Source organism: Cheilinus undulatus, linkage group 12 (genome assembly GCF_018320785.1).
Source record: "Cheilinus undulatus linkage group 12, ASM1832078v1, whole genome shotgun sequence".
Lineage (NCBI taxonomy): Eukaryota > Metazoa > Chordata > Actinopteri > Labriformes > Labridae > Cheilinus > Cheilinus undulatus.
Genome location: NC_054876.1, coordinates 44494948 through 44514017, shown reverse-complemented (window position 1 = coordinate 44514017; position 19070 = coordinate 44494948). Strand labels below are relative to the sequence as shown.

General features: G+C 40.0%; 1 non-coding gene across 1 annotated transcript; it reads right to left on the bottom strand.

Moving 5' to 3' along the window:
- Positions 1 to 16659: 16659 nt before the first annotated feature.
- Positions 16660 to 16732, bottom strand: trnav-uac. Its single transcript has one exon. It is a non-coding gene; the product is annotated as a tRNA-Val (tRNA).
- Between the last annotated feature and the right edge of the window lie 2338 nt (positions 16733 to 19070).

Here is a 19070-nt window from a genome sequence, read left to right as displayed (position 1 = left end):
TAGAAAAAGTGATGGACAAATAAAAACCAATCTGCAGACACTGTCAGACTGCAATCACACACTTGTTTGGGATATGAGTAACAAAAGGAGCCACCGTGCAAACAATCACCCCCAAAAGATTCACAAAGATGCATGGAGCAGAATCCGGCCAAGCCATAAAGACCCAAGGAAGCCTTGGAAAGCCGGATGCTGACCTTTCCTATCCTGGCTTTCCTGAGCACAGCAGCATAAGACAAATGGTCTTTCCAACAATACCCAAAAATGCACCAAAGGGAAGTCGTCACATAGGAGCCTAGCCGGCGTCTCTGGCCAGTAGCGCCAAGGCCTCACAGGAGTAGCGTAAGACACAGAGTGCCAAGGACCGAAAGACTGTGACTTTTAACCCCATGCTCAGACACCGGGAGCACCGCATCACCTCGCCTGTTAAACCCATCCCCCCCATCTGCTCAGGTTGATCTCCTTGCAGTCAGCAGATCGATGGATTACGCTGCCAAGGCAGATGAACTGCACCACAACCTACACACTCTCACCATCCACAGACAGGGACTCAATGGCAGCATCCAAGGCATCCCCAAATGCTGGGATCTTTGTTTTGGCCCAGGAGACGCATCTTCCCACGGTTTTAGCCTCCTCACTCAGCAGGTAAAGAGCCCCAGAAGACCGTATTCACCCATCATTTTTAGTCATAGTTTTAGTCGGCCCAGTCCAACTGTAATTGGAACCAGGAAACTTTTTAGCATTTTCTCCATGGAGGGCAGATATAGATGCCCATCGTTCAGTTTTTTTGTTTGTTTTTTTTTACCCACAATGCAGCAGCATCCCACATTTTCAGAGGAAACAAATGCTGAAGATGAAGGAAAACATGGATGCTAGATGGAGGGGCATGAAGGATGAAGGAAGGAGGGAAGAGTGGGAGGCATGAGAGGGGAGGGGACACCGTCACGCTTTGGTGCCTCTCAATTGAAGTCTGAACACCGGCCACAAAACCAGGCTCGCTCCATATACCTCATCTTTGCATGTGAAAGGCTGGCTCCATTGTGCCGTCCTAACTGCACATTTAACCTGTCTGGACTGAAAGAAAGGGGAAATTTCTCTCCCTGTCTCTCCCCTCACTCCCTCTCTGGTCCTAACAAACCAATTAGCCGGACATTTCTCCTGCAAAGACGACTTCTTTACACTGCTGCTAAATAGTGAACAAGCAGCTCTCGGATGTTTTATTTTTAGCCCCAGGCAGAAAAGCGGCACTTTTACAGCTTTTTTTCTTGTGTGTCCTGGATCTGGGCCTTGAGGATCTCAAAGTTTGTTGAGAAGGATGCAGACTTAAACCCTGTTTGATGGTCACTGTGTCCACAGAACAGAAAGAAGCCTGCTGCTGGTTGATGTTCAGATTTAGACGTCCAGTTTTAAAGATGAGGCTTCACCGCATGTCTCTGTTATTTTTGGCTGAGCTGTCTCATATTAATAAGTCTTTTTATCAATTGTTATCATATTGTTTTCATTGAAACAGAAGTCAGTGATTTAGCTATAATTACACCACATATTCACACAGCCCAGTCACTTTTAGTGTGTTAAGAAAATGTGACTTTTCATAAACCAACAAATTAGTGGCAGATTAAGGACATTTAAGGGGCAGGGGACCAATGAGTAAATGTTTGTTATTATGTGACTATACCTGCTACATCTCTAATAAAGCAGAGAGGCAGTTATCGTCTATTTAACCATTTATTTTGCAAAGACACTCTTGTGGGGATGTCATTGGTTTTGTCCTCTTGAGGGGGGACCCAAAAGGGCAATCAGTAGTACGTTCTAGAGGGCACCTTGTCCTGGGGACTACATGGAGGGAACTTTGTCATTTAGAGGGCTCTCTAGGGGGGCACTTTGTCCAATATTGTCAACTGGAAGGTACCGCTGAGTAGACTTTGTCACTGTGAGGGCTCTCTAGAGGGCACTTTGTCACCAGAGAGACACTTTAGGTCAGGGGTGTCAAACTCAAGGCCCTGGGGCCGAATCCAGCCTGTGGTACAGTTGTCCCTGGCCCGTCAGATGATATCATATTTTTATTATAACTGGCCCACTGATCTGCAGATCTCCTCCAGTTCAAAAATGGAAACCTTACCCTGATGATTTAAAATATCCTTTTTCTGTCATAAAAATAAGAAAAAGCTTTAAAAATTTGACAAAAAGTCAGGAATGTGGGGAAATAAAGCTCTGTTTTTATTTCATATTCTTGATTTTGTGTCTCACAGTTGTGGTTTTGACTATTTGTTTCATATTTGGACCTTTTCAATTCACATTTTTGACTTCTTATCTTATTTTCTTACCTTTTTTTGATCCTCAATTTTAAAATTCGAAGTAACATTTTGACCTTTTAACTCATGATTTTTTTTTTTCCTCCTGGTTTGACCTTTTTAGCTCCTGACTTTGACTTGTGTCTTATAATTTGGCCTTTTGTATCCTCAATTTTAAATCTCAAGTAAACTTATTTCATATTTTTACCATTGAAAATTCATGACTTCAAATTTTTTATTTTATGTTTTGACCCTTAAAACTCAGGATTTAAACTTTCTTTCTTATATTTTGACCTTTAAAAAACATTATTTTGACTTTAAATGCCTTCTGAACTATTAAGTTTGAATTTTTATCTCAGATTTTGAGCCTTTAAACTTATCATTTTTTAAATCTCAAAACCATCTATCACCAGTGCTACAGTTTTTTTTCTCATAGTTCATTACTGGTGAAAATAAGGTTGACAGTTAATGGTTAAATGTTGGCCTTGTTAGACCCTCAGGTTGGACCCAAATTCAGAATCCGGCCCCTGCTGTGATTGAGTTTGACATCCCAGCTTTAGGTCATTGATTCTCAACTGGTCCGGCCTCATGTTTTATTTTCCACAGGGGCATCCTAGAGGGTACTTTAAAATATATAGTAACCACTTTGCCCCGCCTCCGAGTCCAACTGTTTGATAAATGTACCTTTTCTGCGACCTCTTCACAAGCAACAACACAAAATTGAAGTTACGTTGCCCAAACTCATCATAATTTATCACTCTTTGATATATTTTGATGTTGTGTGTTTTTTAATAGAATTTTTGTTGTTTTTGATCAAAAGTTTTAAAAAGTACAGGAACTTAAAAAAGCTGTCCCAGAATGCTTTACGAGAAGCTTGCAGCATGAGCCAGAGGTCACTTTTAACAGCTTTTCTCCCTCATCATGTGAACTTCATGAACTAAACCAAAATGTTGGCTACTGTGTAGTAAATGTACCTTATGGAGTAAAGTAATTTACATTGTGTTTGTCTAAACATTTGCTATCATGTCTCCTCTCTGCTCATACTGTCATCAGTCTTTAGGCGGATTCTCTTTAAAGTCAAGCTGCACTCATTTCTCCTCTGTCTCTTCATTCAGCAGGTCAGTCCAGGTCAAACCCTTCTTTAAAACCCTGTGAGATGAAAAAGATGTGAATGCAGACATAAATAGGGCAGCTTTCCTCTCCTGGCGCCCCGTCCTGAATACCGGCCCTCTAAAGAGGCGAGCCCCGGAGAGAGGACGCCGCCTCTACCTGTGAAGCCGTCAAACAGCCACCTGGGGTTTGTTTGTGTCGGCAGCCGAGTCGTTCCTCAGCAAGAGCTCTTAAAACACAATGACCGACGCCCCGGCCCTGCAGGTCTGACGCTCAGCCGAGGGGGCCGGCTGTAAGAGCGTCCCAGCTGGAGGCCAGGGGCCAAAGTGAGTGTCCAAAGAGCCGGTGCTGTGAGGCTCTGACAGGGGCAGCTGAAGCCCAGCGGGCCCTTCAGTGCTCCACTCATTCTTATATTTAGATGTCTAAAAAATTAACTCTGCATGCAACCCCTCACAGCCAAGGAAAGCTGAGTCCTAACGAAATATTCACCTGATTACTAAAGTCTAAAATGAAGTGATTTTGTTCATGGTGTGATGTATTGTCTTAACCAGTTCTCTTCAAAGAGTCCTGTTTGATTGTGTAATAACTCTGAGAGAGCTTGATGCTCATGAGCGGTGATGTTCATTTCTGCAGAAAAGTATTTGCCCCTTCCTGATTTCTTCATTTTTGTGTATTTGTCACACTTAAATGTAAGTAAAAACAAAATGCAGGTTTTAAACGCTGATTTGATTTATAAAGGGAACTTGGTGCCAACAACTGCAAGAATTCGTGATGACTGGTAGAGTCTTTCACATCACTGTGGAGGAATTTTGGCCCTCTCTTCTTTGAAGAATTGTTGGAGGGTTTTCCAGGATGAACAGCCTGTTTAAGCTCATGTTACAGCATCACAATCAGATTTAAGTCCAGACTTTGACTGGGCCTCTCCAAAACCTTCGTTTTGGTTTTTTAGTCGTTCAGAAATAGACTTGCTGGTGTGTTTCAGATCATTGCCCTGGTCAACCATCCTAGTGTGGTTGAGCTTGATGTCATGAACTGATGGACGGACATTCCCCCTCAGGATTTCCTGGTAGAGAGCAGAATTCATGTTTCCATCAATTATAGCATGTGGTCCAAAGCAGCCCCAGACCATCACACTGCCACCACCGTGTTAGACCGATGGTATGATGTTCTTTTGATGAAAAGTTGTCAGTTTCATTCCAGATGTAACAAGCTCTCACCTTCAAAAACTTCAACTTTTGTCTCATCAGTCCACAGAATATTTTCCCTCTTGGGGTCTTGGGGATCAACAAGACAGTCTTTTTGTCAAATGTGAGTCTTTGTGTTTTGTTTTGTTTTTTCTTTTTTTTCTTTTTTTTTTTGGTCATTAGTGCTTTTGGCCTTTGAACTCTTCCGTGGATGCCATTTTTGCCCTTTCTCTTTCTTATTGTTGAATCATGGATTCTAACCTTAGCTGAGTCAAGTGAGGCCTGCAGGTCTTTGGATGTCGTCGATGTACTCTTGGAGTCATTTTGGTAGGCCGGCCACTCCTGGGAAGGTTCACTACCGTTCCAAGTTTTCTCCATTTGTGGATCATGGCTCTCACTGTGGTTTTCTAGATTCCAAAAGTCCTAGGAAGGACTTTGTCAGTAGATGTCAATGACTTTGTTTCTCATCTGTTCTTGAATTTCTGTAGATGGCACCATGATGAGTTGGAGATCTTTTAGTCTACTTCACTTTGTCAGACAGGTTCTATTTCAGGGATTTCTGGATTCAGCAGGTCCGACCGTAATGAGGCCTGGGTGTGGCTTTAACGGCACAAAGGGCCTGGTAGGTTTGGAGGACTTTTTCCCCTTAAAGGGGACATATTTTACCCTTTTAAGACAAGTTTATAATGTTCTCAGAGGTCCCCAAAACATGCCTGTGAAGTTTATTGCTGAAAAAACACTCCAGTATTGGATTTTTGTATGTCTAAAAACTCCTCTGTTTCAGCCCTTCTCAGAACGAGGCATTTCTGCATCTGTGGCTTTAAATGGTAATTAGCTGTCTGACTCCGCCCCTGACTACACCCCTCTCAGGAAATGGATGCAGCACTCGTGATATTTCAGACACTTTTTTCCCCAAAGTTTAGACTGGGATTCAAACTATCAAGCTCCCAGACTGTAGTCAGCAGGGTAACCCACTGAGCTATCCAGCATCTCAGCTGGTAGCTGAGAGGATCAGTAGAGGAGGGCAGAACTTTCCTCCAAGTGGGGAGGGCCAACCAAACTTGGGGGTGGGTGCTTAGGCCCCTGGTGAGGTCACTAGATGTAAAATCTGAGAACAGCTTGTTTCAGCACACATTTTCTGAAAGGTGGAGAAAGAGAGGGGGAGAAGGAACAGATTTTTCCAGTACTTGAGGGGATTGTGGACAGGCCAGGGACACATATTGGTGTTAGAAAAGCCTGAAAAAGTGATTTTTGCACAATATGTCCCTTTTAACAAGTGAAATCGTCATTTAAAAACTGCACTTTTTTATTTGCTCAGGTTATCTGTGTCTAAAATGAAAATTTGTTTGATGATCTTAAACATTAAAGTCGGACAAATATGCATTATCTTCTATATTAATTTTTCTTTAACAGTCACATTTGATCATGTGAGTTTCTGTGGGATCTCACGTTTCTGGCATCACAATTGTGAGTTTCTTGCTACAAACCGAAGGTGTGAGGTCTTCAAAGGTTAATATTAAAAAGTTCTTTTGAAGAGGTACATGCCAAGGCTGCATTACAAAGCATGATTCCTGCAAACATAGCCTGATGAGTTGGAGCCTTCATGTGCAACAGATTATGCAAACCAATATTTAGTCAGACACCCACATTAAAACAGTTTATTTGCAGAATCTCCTCACATTTCTTGCAAAACTTGCATAACTTCCATACGATCTGCATTAGTGGTGTAAAGATAAGTGATGCAAATCAATAAACAGCTTTGATGTCAAAGATTCGAGTGCATCGGTTCAATCTGGTGAAACCTATGTTGACTTTTTACTTTACACAAGACTTTCATTAGAGGAAGTGCTTGATAAGTGGCTAGGTGTGTTGCATGGAGCATCTTCATCAGTGTCTTAAAGTTACACTTCTCCCAGTTGTGTGGACGTAATTTGAAGGAAGGAGAACTTGCCTATTGTCTTCCAGTCTCTCAGCTTTGAGGAAAAAGTGATTTAGTACAACAGCAGTAAATCTCACCTGCTGAGACATCAGAGCAGCTTATGTAAGAGTCAGACTCCTGCTAGAGAGCATCCTGCCTGAAAATAAAGAAAAAAATCATAATTTATTGGTTTTAATTCTGAGTTTTCAGCACAGTTTGTGCATCTCTCCTGTGTTTGTGGAGATGTTTTTCTCCGATCTTCCTGTCAGTCACTCATCAGTGTGAATGAACAGCATCTTAATTAGCGGGGATGGGTCGCTCCTCCCTGCTCAAGCCCCACTTTGTCAAAGGCAGGTGCAGCTTTAAATGACTTGACATTTCTTGCAGTGTGCAGAAGGTGGCAGGTTGTGATCCTACAACCCACATCTCATATACATAATCCAGCAGGCAGGCGGGCCCCTACTCTTGTTGAATGGGGGGGACTCTCTTCCTCTGGGGACGTTTGGGGGCTGAAAGAGAACCCTCAGCACCCGGCTGCCGGGGGCCCGTGGGCGCAGTGAGAAAATGAAGACCTCTGCGCCCCTCTAAATCCCCAGGAATTTCTCATTAAGAGAGGGTCCCGGGCTGCCGAGGGCCCTCTGGTCCCTCACCCACCCCCCATGAGGGGTCTCCCTCTCTGGCAGGGAGAAAGGAGCTCTCCACTCCACTTTGTGCTGGCTGCTGTTATTCACCTTCTCCTTTCTCCACCGCACAAGAGCTTTCTCCCAATCAGGCTTTCAAAGCCCTCAGGACTTCCTCTTCTTTATTCACATTTTACACAAGTGTGTGTGTGCATGCGTGTAAATGTGTGTGTGGTGGCTAATAAGATCCAAAAGAGAGAAAGGCATAATTGAATTTGACATTTTTTAATGGTATCCTGAGATATTTTTGTCCAAAGGCGCCAAAGCGGGAGTGAAGCGGACTCTGGTTTCAAAGAGTGTTTTTTTCTTTTTTTCACACGTTGTTCGTGAGCACAAGTGGGATTAATGAGGATTATGTATATGAGGAGAGGTAATGAGTTTTGATGAGAGTAGAGAGGATATTTAGTGTAAGATTTCAAAACATCGCAGCGAGTCATCAGCAGCCAACGGCTCGCCCTGTTCTTGTCCCAAAGTCACTTTATAGTCATATTTATCTGAAAATATAGAAATGTCAACAAAATAAAGAGTGACAAGACATGAAAAAATACTTTTTTACTCTAAAACATATTCAAACATGTTTAATATACATATATTAATGACTGGTTCCTGTTGTGGAGGCACTGTTGACTCCTCTGTGTGGAGACGAGCTGTAACAAAAGTGACTCCATCTGAAAACGCTCACTGAAGAAAACTAATATCACCACTGACATCTATCAGTCTGGAAGTCTTTCTAAGGCTTTGAGTCAAGCATGGTGAGAGCCATTATACACAAATAGAGAAATTTTGAACAGAAGATGACCTTCCCAGGAGTGCTGTCCTACCAAAACCATGTTTTGCGGAAAGCTGAGTTCAGATTCACCATCCACAACCAGGTCTGGTTACTGCCAGACCTGTTGAATCTAAACAGGAAGAACCTGTCTGACAAAGTGAAGTAGACTAAAAGATCTCAAAAAGCAACATATCATGGTGCCAACTAAAGAAATTCAAGAACAGAAACAAAGTCATTGACATCTATCAGTCTGGAAGTCTTCCTAAGACTTTGGGACTCCAGTCAACCATGGTGAGCACCATTATCCACAAATGGAGAAAACTTGGAACAGTAGTTGACCTTCCCTTCAAAAGAACCTGTCTGACGAAGTGAAGTAGGCTAAGGATCTCAAAAAGAAACACATCATCTAAAGAAATTTAAAAACAGATGAGACACAAAGTCTATGACATATACTGACAAAGTCATTTCTAGGGCTTTTGGATTCTGGCAAACCATGGTGAGAGCCATTATCCACAAATGGAGAACACTTGGAACAGCGGGGACCCTTCCCAGGAGTGGCCAGCCTACCAACATGACTCCTAGAGTGCATCGATGACTCATCCAGGCGGTCACAAAAGAACCCAGAACATCTAAAGACCTGCAGGCCTCACTTGGATGAATACCTAACCTCATATGCACATTGCACTAATCCCCTATTTTAAATGATCTTACCTTCCTCATGTAAGTCTTCCCACATCTTTGCATGTTTTATACTCTTCATTTTAATGTGGATAAAATTAAATATTATTAACTGGAAAGTAAATATGTTTTCTTTTCTCTATGGCTTTGGGCTGTAGATCAAGCTTCTTCTGTCTCCATCATAGAGGATTTACAGTTAGAGAAGGTTGGTCACCTCTGATCTGCTGTCCTCAGTCAAATATGGGGCTGAGTTTTGTTCTCAGATCAGCTACTTTGGTCCATAATAAATGTCAAATGTGACTTAGCAGGTCTGGATGGACATTTTTGTTAAAATAGCAGAGAGTTTAGGGGCGCAGATGGCCGAGTAGTTTAAGGCGCTACCCATGTACGCGGGCGGCTCAGGTTCGAATCCGGCCTGTGGCCCTTTACCGCATGTCTCTCCCCACTCTCCTCTCTGTTTCCAAGTCTATCCGCTGTCCTTCCTCTATCAAATAAAGGCATGAAAAGGCCCCAAAATAAATCTTAAAAAAAACAAAATAGCAGAGAGCAGCTCCTCTGCTCACTACAGCTCCATCTCGTCTGTTTAAGTGTTTAGACCAGTGTTAATTAACCCTGCTCACCCAAAGAGTCAAATTATTTTTAAAAAATGCCTTAGCAAGAGCCACAATCTAAGTGGTGAAAAGTGGCCAAAACAGCCTGAAGTAGCAATAAAAATAAGTTAAAAGTGGTAAAAATGGTCCAAAAGTGGCAACAATGGATGATCGGGGGTTAAATGGGAAGAAAAAGTGACAGAAAAACAAGTTACAGGTGGCAAAACATGGTCCAAAAGTGGCAAAAATACGGCAAAAAAATGAAACAAAGTGACTAAAATGGGCAAAAAGCAGTCAAGAGTGGCAAAAGTGGGCAAAAAAAAAGGGGAATCAAGTGGCAAAATGTAGCTAAAATGGACAGGAAAAAGGGCAAAAATGGGGAAAGCTGGGGAAAAAGTTGCAAAAAGGAGTGGCAAAAAAGGGTAAAAAAGTAGGAAAAAAGTGGTATTTAATGGCAAAAGATAGCTTAAATGGGCAAAAGGTGATGATGAAGGGCAAAAATTGGATAAAAATGGCAAAAAGAGGTAGCAAAAAAGAAGAAACAAGCGGTATTTAATGGTCAAAGGTGCCTTAAATGGGCAGAAAGCAGGGGAAAATGGTGAAAAGGGCAAAAATGAATAAAAGTGGCAAATAGGAAAAAAGTGGTATTTCATGGCAAAAGGCAGCTTAAATGGGTGAAAAGTGGCAAAAGATTTCCCTTTTTTAAGGTTTTCTGGGGGAATAATATTTGAAATTAAGACATAAGAGAGCCACAAATAATCACAAAAGAGCCACACATTGAGTATCGCGGGTTTAGATAATCAAAAAAGAGCCTTGGAGTCACACACTGCTCATGACCTTAACGGGATGATATCTGTCTCCATGACGATGTTGTGACTCAGCATCCAGGCTCGTTGTGACTCAGCTCCAGGTGGTGACTCCTCTGGCTGCTTGTGACCCCCAAAATATGTTTCCTCTGGTGGCGTGTCCTCGGTTTGTCCTCCCAGTGTGCTGCTGTCTGAGAATGGCCTTAGAGTTAGTGTTAAAATACAGAAATGTATCACTGACAAGTGATAAGACTCAGGAAATCTCTATGATCAGCAAAAAATAATAATCTAAAGTTACCGAAGTGGTAATCAAACTTTGCCAAAAACAGAAGCTGCAAATATAAAATGAAAAATATTCTTAGTACAACAACCCCCAATTTTCTGACATGAAATTCACAGAATACCCCTTTATCCAAAAACAGTGCACTTTATTAGCTCAACATAAATGTGCTGCTATTTTCAGTTTAATATGGTCATTGCTTTTGAGGTCCCCCAGGGGTCAGTGGTGAGCACTTTCCTCTTTATTCTATACATTAAACACACAAAGTGCAAATTTCTGCCATATGGGAACTCTTCAACAAAACAGTAAGACAATATGATGAGTGAGCTGCCCAGATCTACCCATCTCCAGTTTTCCTTTAGATGGAGGACTCTGTTCAATAAAGAAGGCTCCCCAGAAAGTGCATTCAAAAACAGACAATTGAAGTTATCAGAGGGTGAGTGGAGGAACATCCTGTCTGTCCCAGTCATGACGGGCCAATCAGAGCCACAAGACAAGATGAGGTTGTACGCATGCGCCACTCTTGATCCAACAGGTTACTGCTGACGTAGATTGCTAATGGCAGAGCTTCTCTGTGAAGAAAATTCCTGCCAAGGTCAGTCAGGAGACGTGCAAAAACATCTTCTCTGCCAAGACAAGCTTTCGGGTGGTTCTTTGCTCTTGTTTTGAAAAGAAATGCAGTCCAGTTCCACTTAAACTGCCACTTTCCCAAAGCTACATCTGAGCTAATTGCTATCGCGGCAGCAGCCATTGCTTACATCAGCAAGCCAGTGCCAGAGCAGACGGGAGAAGAGAGAAAACATTCTTTCAGTCATGAAAAGCTTTCATTGTTACTCTCTGCCTGTGTTTTATTGAAGAAATGTTGTGTAGTTCAGGTAAAATTGCCGCTATCGCTACGCCTGAGCAAATCACACAATACAAACCTTTTCCCCCATAACTCGCACAAACTGGTGCTAAAAAAGGGTGACAGAGGAGTGAAAACATCTTACATACATCACTTATAGTTGTTTAAATTCTTTATTTTACGCACAAACATGGTCCAGTTCTGGTAAAATTTCCACTATGCTAGAGCTATATCCGAGCTACTCACCGCACTGGAGGCAGCCATTGCAAAAGCTTTGAGTACAACTAAGCCCCGCCCATAGCTACCACCTTGTTCTCCTCAAATGATGCTGATTGGTCTGAGCAGTGTTCAGTTTGACACAAACACTGTGGATTGGAGCTTTTCAAGATAGGCTGATGACAGACATGGAGTCTGGCAAATCCATCTGCCTTGCAAAGTCAGGAGAAATGCCCTTCAAATTGAAGCGGTCCCAGGATGCACATGTGCTCTTGCATTTCTTCCAGCCCACCTGCATTCTGGGAATGCTTCCAGCGTGAATGCAGAGGTGCAATTAGAAGGGCATTTCTCCCTCATTATAAGAACTTTATAAATGAAAACAAGAAGCTGGCAGCCCCCGTATCCTCCATTTCCCAGGACTTCTCTCTGATGTTTAGATCATGAAAGCTGACTTCTGTTTCTCTTGTAATGTTGTTAGCTCTGTGTGCTTAATATTTTACTTTATCCAAGTAAAAGTATCCGTACTTTTTTATGTTCACTGCTGGAAACTTGGAAAAAATGTAAAGGTATTGTGTTCTTGCATGCACAGCAGCTGTAGATTTGAAAATTACCCTTAAAAAAGACACGTTTGATCACTTTCCCTTCGGCCGTCATCAAAAGTCCCGCCCTTCCCGAGTTTGATTGGCCGGTAAGAGTGAAGTGACACTGACGAGCACAGCACTGTCCCAAGTTTTCAAGTGAGAGCCACAGTGACAAAAGTGACAGAAACAGCTGATGCAGAAGACATTTCCCCGCTCAGGATGCTGTGCACTGCAAACACTGGACTACATTGGCTTTGTATTGAAAATGAGAGCTGCCAGTGCTGTGTGACATTCATTTATTCTATTTTATTTTGTATTTTTGTTAAGATTAATTTTCAAATGCACACTGTATAATTTTAAAATTAATATCAAGTATGGTGTTTTAGTGTTTAAAAAACATTACATTCTTATTTCCTTTTTAAGGATTTCCATCATGTCCCAACATTTGTGGAAACATTGTCTAATAAAAACATATTTGCTTAACACTGTTCTGAGGGTTAGGTAAAAGAAACTAAGCTCAGTGTCTGGGGGAAATGATAACAGTTTACACATGCAATAGATGCAAGGAGATGTAATTATCCTCACTGCCACAAGAGGGAGACAAACGCTTCCTATTATAGTTCTACCCTGGAGGCCTGATTGAAAATATTACTCTAACAAAATCCGCTGATATTTTAGGGTAACAGTCTGAATGGTGTCTTTAGATCAGTGTTACTCAACCCTGCTTAGCCAAAGAGCCAAACTGTTGAAAAATATCTTTGCAAGAGCCACAATCTAAGTGGTTAAAAGTGGCAAAAATGGCTTGAAGTAGCAATAAAAATAAGTTAAAGGTGGCAAAAAGAGTCCAAAAGTGGCAAAAAAAAAATGAGCGAGAAGTGACTAAAATGGACAGAAAGCAGTCAAGTGGCAAAATAAGGCCAAAAATAGGAAACATGTAGTATTTAATGGCAAAAGGCAGCTTAAATGTACAAAAAGTGGCAAAAAAAAAGTGAAAAGGGCAAAAATAGGATAAAATTGGCTAAAATTTTTAAAAAGTGACAAAGAGAAATGACAAAAATGGGCCAAAAATAGGAAAAAAGTGGTATTTAATACCAAAAGGTAGCTTAAATGGGCAAAAAAATGTGGAATTTCGAAAAAAGGGCAAAAATGGGATAACGTGGCTAAAAGAAGTTGCAAAAATGTGCAAAAAAAAGATGAAACAAGTGGTATTTTATGGCAAAAGGTAGCTTAAATACGCAAAAAGTGGCAAAAATGGCTAAAAAGGGCAAAAACAGGATTTAAGGGGCAAAAATGAGGGAAAAAGTGTCCAACAGATGTGGCAAAAATAGACCCAAAAAAAAGGGAAAAATGAGTATTTAATGGCAAAATGTAGCTTAAATGGGAAAAAATTGTGAAAAAGGGCAAAGGTTGGATAAAAGTGGCTAAAAGAAGTTAAAAAATGTGCAACCAAAGAGGAAATAAGATGTATTTAATGGCAAAGGGCAGCTAAAATGGGCAAGAAGTGGCCAAAAATGGTGAAAAGGGGCAAAAACAGGATAAATGTTGCAAAATCGAGAAAAAGTGACAAAACGAAGTGGCAAAAATGGGCAAAACAGTTGGAACAAAGTGGTATTTAATGGCAAAAGGTAGCTTAAATGGGCAAAAAGTGGCAAAACTAGGTGGTGAAAAGTTGCAAAAATGGTATAAAAGTGGCAAAAATTTGGGAAAAGTGTTAAATATTGGCAAAAAAGTAGGAAAAAAGTTGTATTTGATAACAAAATGTAGCTTAAATGGGCAAAAAATTGTGAAAAAGCACAAAAATGGTATAAAAGTGGCTTCAAGAAGTTGCAAAAATGTGCAAAAGAGAAAATAAGTGGTATTTAATGTAATGGGTTAAAAGTGGCAAAAAAAAAGTGAAAAAGGGCAAAAATGGGATTAAAGTGGCCAAAAAAAGAAAAAAGTGGTATATAATGGCAAAGGTAGCTTAATTAGGTGAAAAGTGGCAAAAAAAAATGATGAAAAAGGACAAAAATGAGACAATTAAGTTTGACAATTAAAGCCTTCTATATAAGTCTGGGAAACAAACCGATTAATGTGATTTATCTCTGAGGTCAAAGCTTCCCTTTTCTAAGGTTTTCTGGGGAATAATATTTCAAATTAAGACAAAAAAGAGCCACAAATAATCATGAAAGAGCCACATGTGGCTTGATAGCCACACGTTGAGTATCGCTGCTCTAGATGTTCAGTTCCAGTCATACACGGCCCCAACCACCATCACTGAGATAAGACAGCCTGAGAGACAAAACCCAGGGTAAAAAGAGCTGAGGACCTCTGCTCACTGAGCTAAAACTCTGAACACATATCATACAGATTACACTCTCAGTGTTTTTATCAGGTTAGATCTTCTCCTGCATAGGTTTTTGAGTATCTACAGTTAGATAAAAACTTTCAGGAGACACTGGAGCAAAACCAAATAAATCACTGCTGAACATCTTCACATTGCTGTTAACAAAAAAAGATAGAGAGGGAACGAAATTGAGACACATAAAACAAGTTGATGAAGAGAGAAAGAGAGAGGGGTCTCATGTGGTCCAGGACAGCTGACAGCTGGGTTCAGCACAGGTCAGAGATCAGGGATTGGCAGCAGTGGGGGAGTGAAGAGGAATCTAAAACAACAGGAAGAGACACTCACACAGAGTCTGGGAGAGGAGACCGGCGTGGGCGTTCGTTGTTGGTCCGGGTCTCTCTGGTGTGACAGACACTTCACTAAAACTTCATCAGAGTGTGAAAACTTCCCCCCACATATCTGATCCTGTCTCTGTGTGTAAGTTTAGCTTTGACTCTGACGGTTACTAAGAGTTAAAGTCACATTTATAGGTGTTGTGTATTTTCTCTTGTGTTGAACTGGGCGGAAACTTTCTCTTGTGACATGAGCGCCCCGTTTATTCTGACAACAGAAGCACATTAGCAGAGATGAGCACAGTAGATCAGGTAGTCTGATAATTCTTACAGAAAACAACAAGATTCTTGTGATTCTCATCAGTTCAAGATCCAGCCAAGACAGAAAACTGTACAAACGAACATAGATTTGAAGTCAGTTAACTCACCATTTCAAGCTTTACTGTTGTCTACTGTACATATTCTAACAAAAACAGCCCTGCTTTTGTTCAACACTCTTTGCTTTAGCCTCATTACAGTTTTTTCCAGTTGCTAACACACTAAAATGACATGCATAGCACAGTTATTTAAACTGACACACAGAGAGCAAAACCTCTTCTCAAGTCTCCAAAACTCTAAACACATTTTCTGCTTTACACACATTTTGCAATTCAAAATGGCACTTTTTAAATGCACTGAGCACAACAATCTGACATAAAGTCACATGTTTGCCATTCCCAAACACTGCCATTCAAAATGACACTACATGAGCTTAATTTGCCAATATATGTGTCACCTGGCTGAACACCTCAGTGGTTAATTGTTAGCACTTCAATCAGGAAGTAAGCACTATAAAAAGACTACAGGTGAGCACCTTTTTTTTTACAACAATGGAAGACGTTGCAGAGAGAGGAAGAGGAAGAAGGAGGGTGAGGAAGAGTGAGAGGTAGGGGTAGAGCTGGTAGAGGAGTTCATGGCCAAAGAAGACAACAACTTTCAAATGAAATCAGAGCAACCTCAGTTGGCTTGTGCAGGCTATGGAAGAGGCATGTGATGAAATCGATGTGGGTGTAACTTTTCTTGCCTCTTTTTTATATATATATATATATATATTTTTTTTTTTTTTTTTTTTTTTTTTCTGCACATTTTTACTGCAATTTATTTTTTAAGTTACTGCTTCTTGGGAGCATATTTTTGTTCACTCCAATGTAAATATGCCTGCTGTGCATAAGTTGCACAGACTTGTTTGGTGAAAATTAGAAAAATAAATGTTTCAACAGCGTGTGTGTTTATCTGCAAATATTTCTGTGCATGTGAACAAGCTGAAGAATTTTCTACAGTTTGAACTTTTTTTTAGTATTATGGCAAAGCATACTAAAGATGAGAGTGCTTTTCATTATGCCCAACAGTGTGTAGTTGGTTAGACAAAAATCTGGTGATGTGAATGAAGTGTGTGCCATTTGGTGCAAAAGTTTGATTTTGATAATGCTATATGTAGTTTTGGTTGCAGTGCCTCATTTTGCAGGATATATGAGGTATTTTGCAGTTTGGGTGTGTGGTTTTGTGAATTGTGTTAAGTATTTTGATTAAAACCAGCCTAGTTTGCAAAATTGTGTTTTAGCAATTGGAAAAAACTGTAAACCTAGGAGTACCTACTGTATCTCTATGTAGTTGAAGCGGGATTTCACACTAAAAGCACCTGGGGCGTTTGAATTGTTAATTTGCTAAGGTCTCTAAAGTATAGGAGGAAGTATCTCAGTAGATGGTTTAAATGACTTATGGATCCACTTGTTTGAATATGCCACTTAGAGGTTCAATGAGCTAGCATTATTTACAATTTAAGGAAGAGGATTAGGGCCACTGAAAAAAAATTTGAGACAATTTTTTTCCTTTTACTTGAGTGAAGAAAAAGTCAGAATTCTGACTTTTAATCGTCCTCCATAATAACATCTTCTGATTTTACTTTAGTGACCATTTATTTCAGTCAGTCACCACTGACATGAGCAATTTCCAGAACCATAGAAATCTTTTGTAATTGCTTTCAGTCACATGAAATCACTGTTTTGACTCTAAAGTACTGGTTTCACTGGGGATTGAACCCAGGACCTTCTGCGTGTAAAGCAGACGTGATGACCACTACACCATGAAACCACATTTCTGCCCATCCTCACCATGTTCTATCTAACTACATCTGTCTAGAAAAGATTTAATGAAGGAAAATTATTCTTATCAAAATATAACTTGTATTTAGTATGCAAACATATGATGCACTAAGCCACAGGTGTCAAACTCAAGGCCTGGAGGCCAAATCCGGACCCCAAGATGATCTCCTATTTCTGTTATAACTGGCCCATCAGTCTGAGGTCTGCAGATCTCCTCAAGTATTAAAATGTAAACGCATCCTTGATGATTTAAGATATCCTTGTTGACTCACTAAACTTAAATTTAGGATTTTGACTTTTAATCTCATAGTTTGAGCATTTCAACTCATAAATTCGACTTCTCATATATTATTTTAAACTTTAAGATTCATAATTCTAATTTCTAAGTGATATTTTGACCTTTTTAACCAATTATTTGTATTTTACCTCATATTTTAAACTCCAAACTTTGACTCCATAATCCCATAGTTGGACCTTTTAGACTCACAATTTTAAATTTTGATCATAATTTGACTTTTAATTTCATGATTACAAATTTTATTTCATATTTCGACCTTTTAAGCTCATGATTTTGATGTCTTTCTAATATATTTGCCATTGAAAAAACATTGTTTTTTAATTTCATGTTTTGACCTTTTTGAACTAATAAATTTACTTTTCTCACGTTTGAGCCTTTAAAATTATCTTCTTAACTTTTTAAATGTCAGACTCATTTATCATCACTGCTCAAGTTTTTTTTTCATATTTTATTACTGGTGAAGCAAGGTTGACAGTTTCTGGTTAAAAAGGTGACCCTGTTAGGCCCTCAGGTTAGTCCTGAATCCAGAATCCAGCCCCTGCTGTGACTGAGTTTGACACCCTGCACTAAGCAACAGTAGTGATATAACAGTGGTGCTCTTATAAACATCACAGTGGAGAAAATAAGTGGCAAAACTTTATATAACAAGCAGATAAATCACTATGAGATGATTTTGTCTTCTTTTTCTCAGGATCTGAACCCAGGACCGTCTGCATGTGAAGCAGAGAGGCCATTACACTCTAACGCCACTTTCTTGGACCACTATTACTGTGTTTTTTAAATCAATGTTTTCTATGCATGAAAAATAAAATGACTCAAAATCGCCTGTTTTTTTTTACATGAAACAGTCACAAATAGTTAATAGCAATGGTGACGGTACAATGATCCCATTCAGAGTAGCTCCAGAGCTCTAAGTTTTAAACCTTTTCCTGCCAAAGATTAAGCCAAAATGATACAAAGTTCCACGGCTCACCTAGACTTGCCTTAAGGTTTATAAGTGACTTTGTCTATTTGTTTTTCAGTATGTTTTTGCCTTTTACATGCTAAAGAAAGGCATTCATTTTCTTTTATCATTTTCAAAATGAGAGAACCGATGCCACATAATTGCATGATTTTTATTTCATGATTGTGCAGAAGGAACCTGCAACAGGACTGACTCTGAATCAGAGGATGTACTGGGAATCAAACACAGGGCGTTCTGCATGTATGACCACTACATCATGAAACCACATGGGAATGAGGGTTTTTTTGTTTGTTTGTTTTTGTTTTTGTTTTTTTTTTACAATATCTCCTCCAAACAATGTTATTTTGTGCATTAAATATAGCCATAGCTACTTTAATGTTCATTCATTTATTTAAAAAGAAATAAAACAATAAAAAACACAAAGCAGGTTTTAAAAAGTGTCCAATTTACACAGTCAAAGAAAAGTTTAAAGCACAAGTCAGGACTTTTTTTCTTTTTTTTTTTTACACGGAAGCCCCCAAAGCTCCGTTTCAAAGTATGTCCCATGCTGCCCTCTAGTGGACATGACAGGTCTTTACAAGGGATGGTGTTGGAACATGGGAATGAAGAGTTATGTGAAGTTTACTGTAAACACAGGATACTTGTGCCCTGAGTGGGTAAGTGTTCAGTGAAGAAACCCCCTCACCCAATCATTTCCTTCATTCAGACCCCGTGAAGGACTGTTAAGACACATAAAAGGTTTCTCAAACTGAGGTAAAATGGAGAAATCTTCAGACACTGAATAAAGAATATTCTAATCTATTATTAGTTAGCTAGACAGGCAAAAAATGTATGTGGGCGTTTCAGTCTATTTCTGACTCGCTTTAATGTGATCTAAGGAGTCTGATTAGTAAAGTATATCTAACCCAGGGGTGTCAAACTCAATCAGGTCTAACCTGAGAGCCTACCAGGGTCAACACAACCTTAAACTGTCGACCCCATTTTCACCAGTAATAAAATATGCAAAAAAAATCAGCACTGATGATAAATCATTTGGAAATCCAAAAAAGTCAAAAGAATACATTT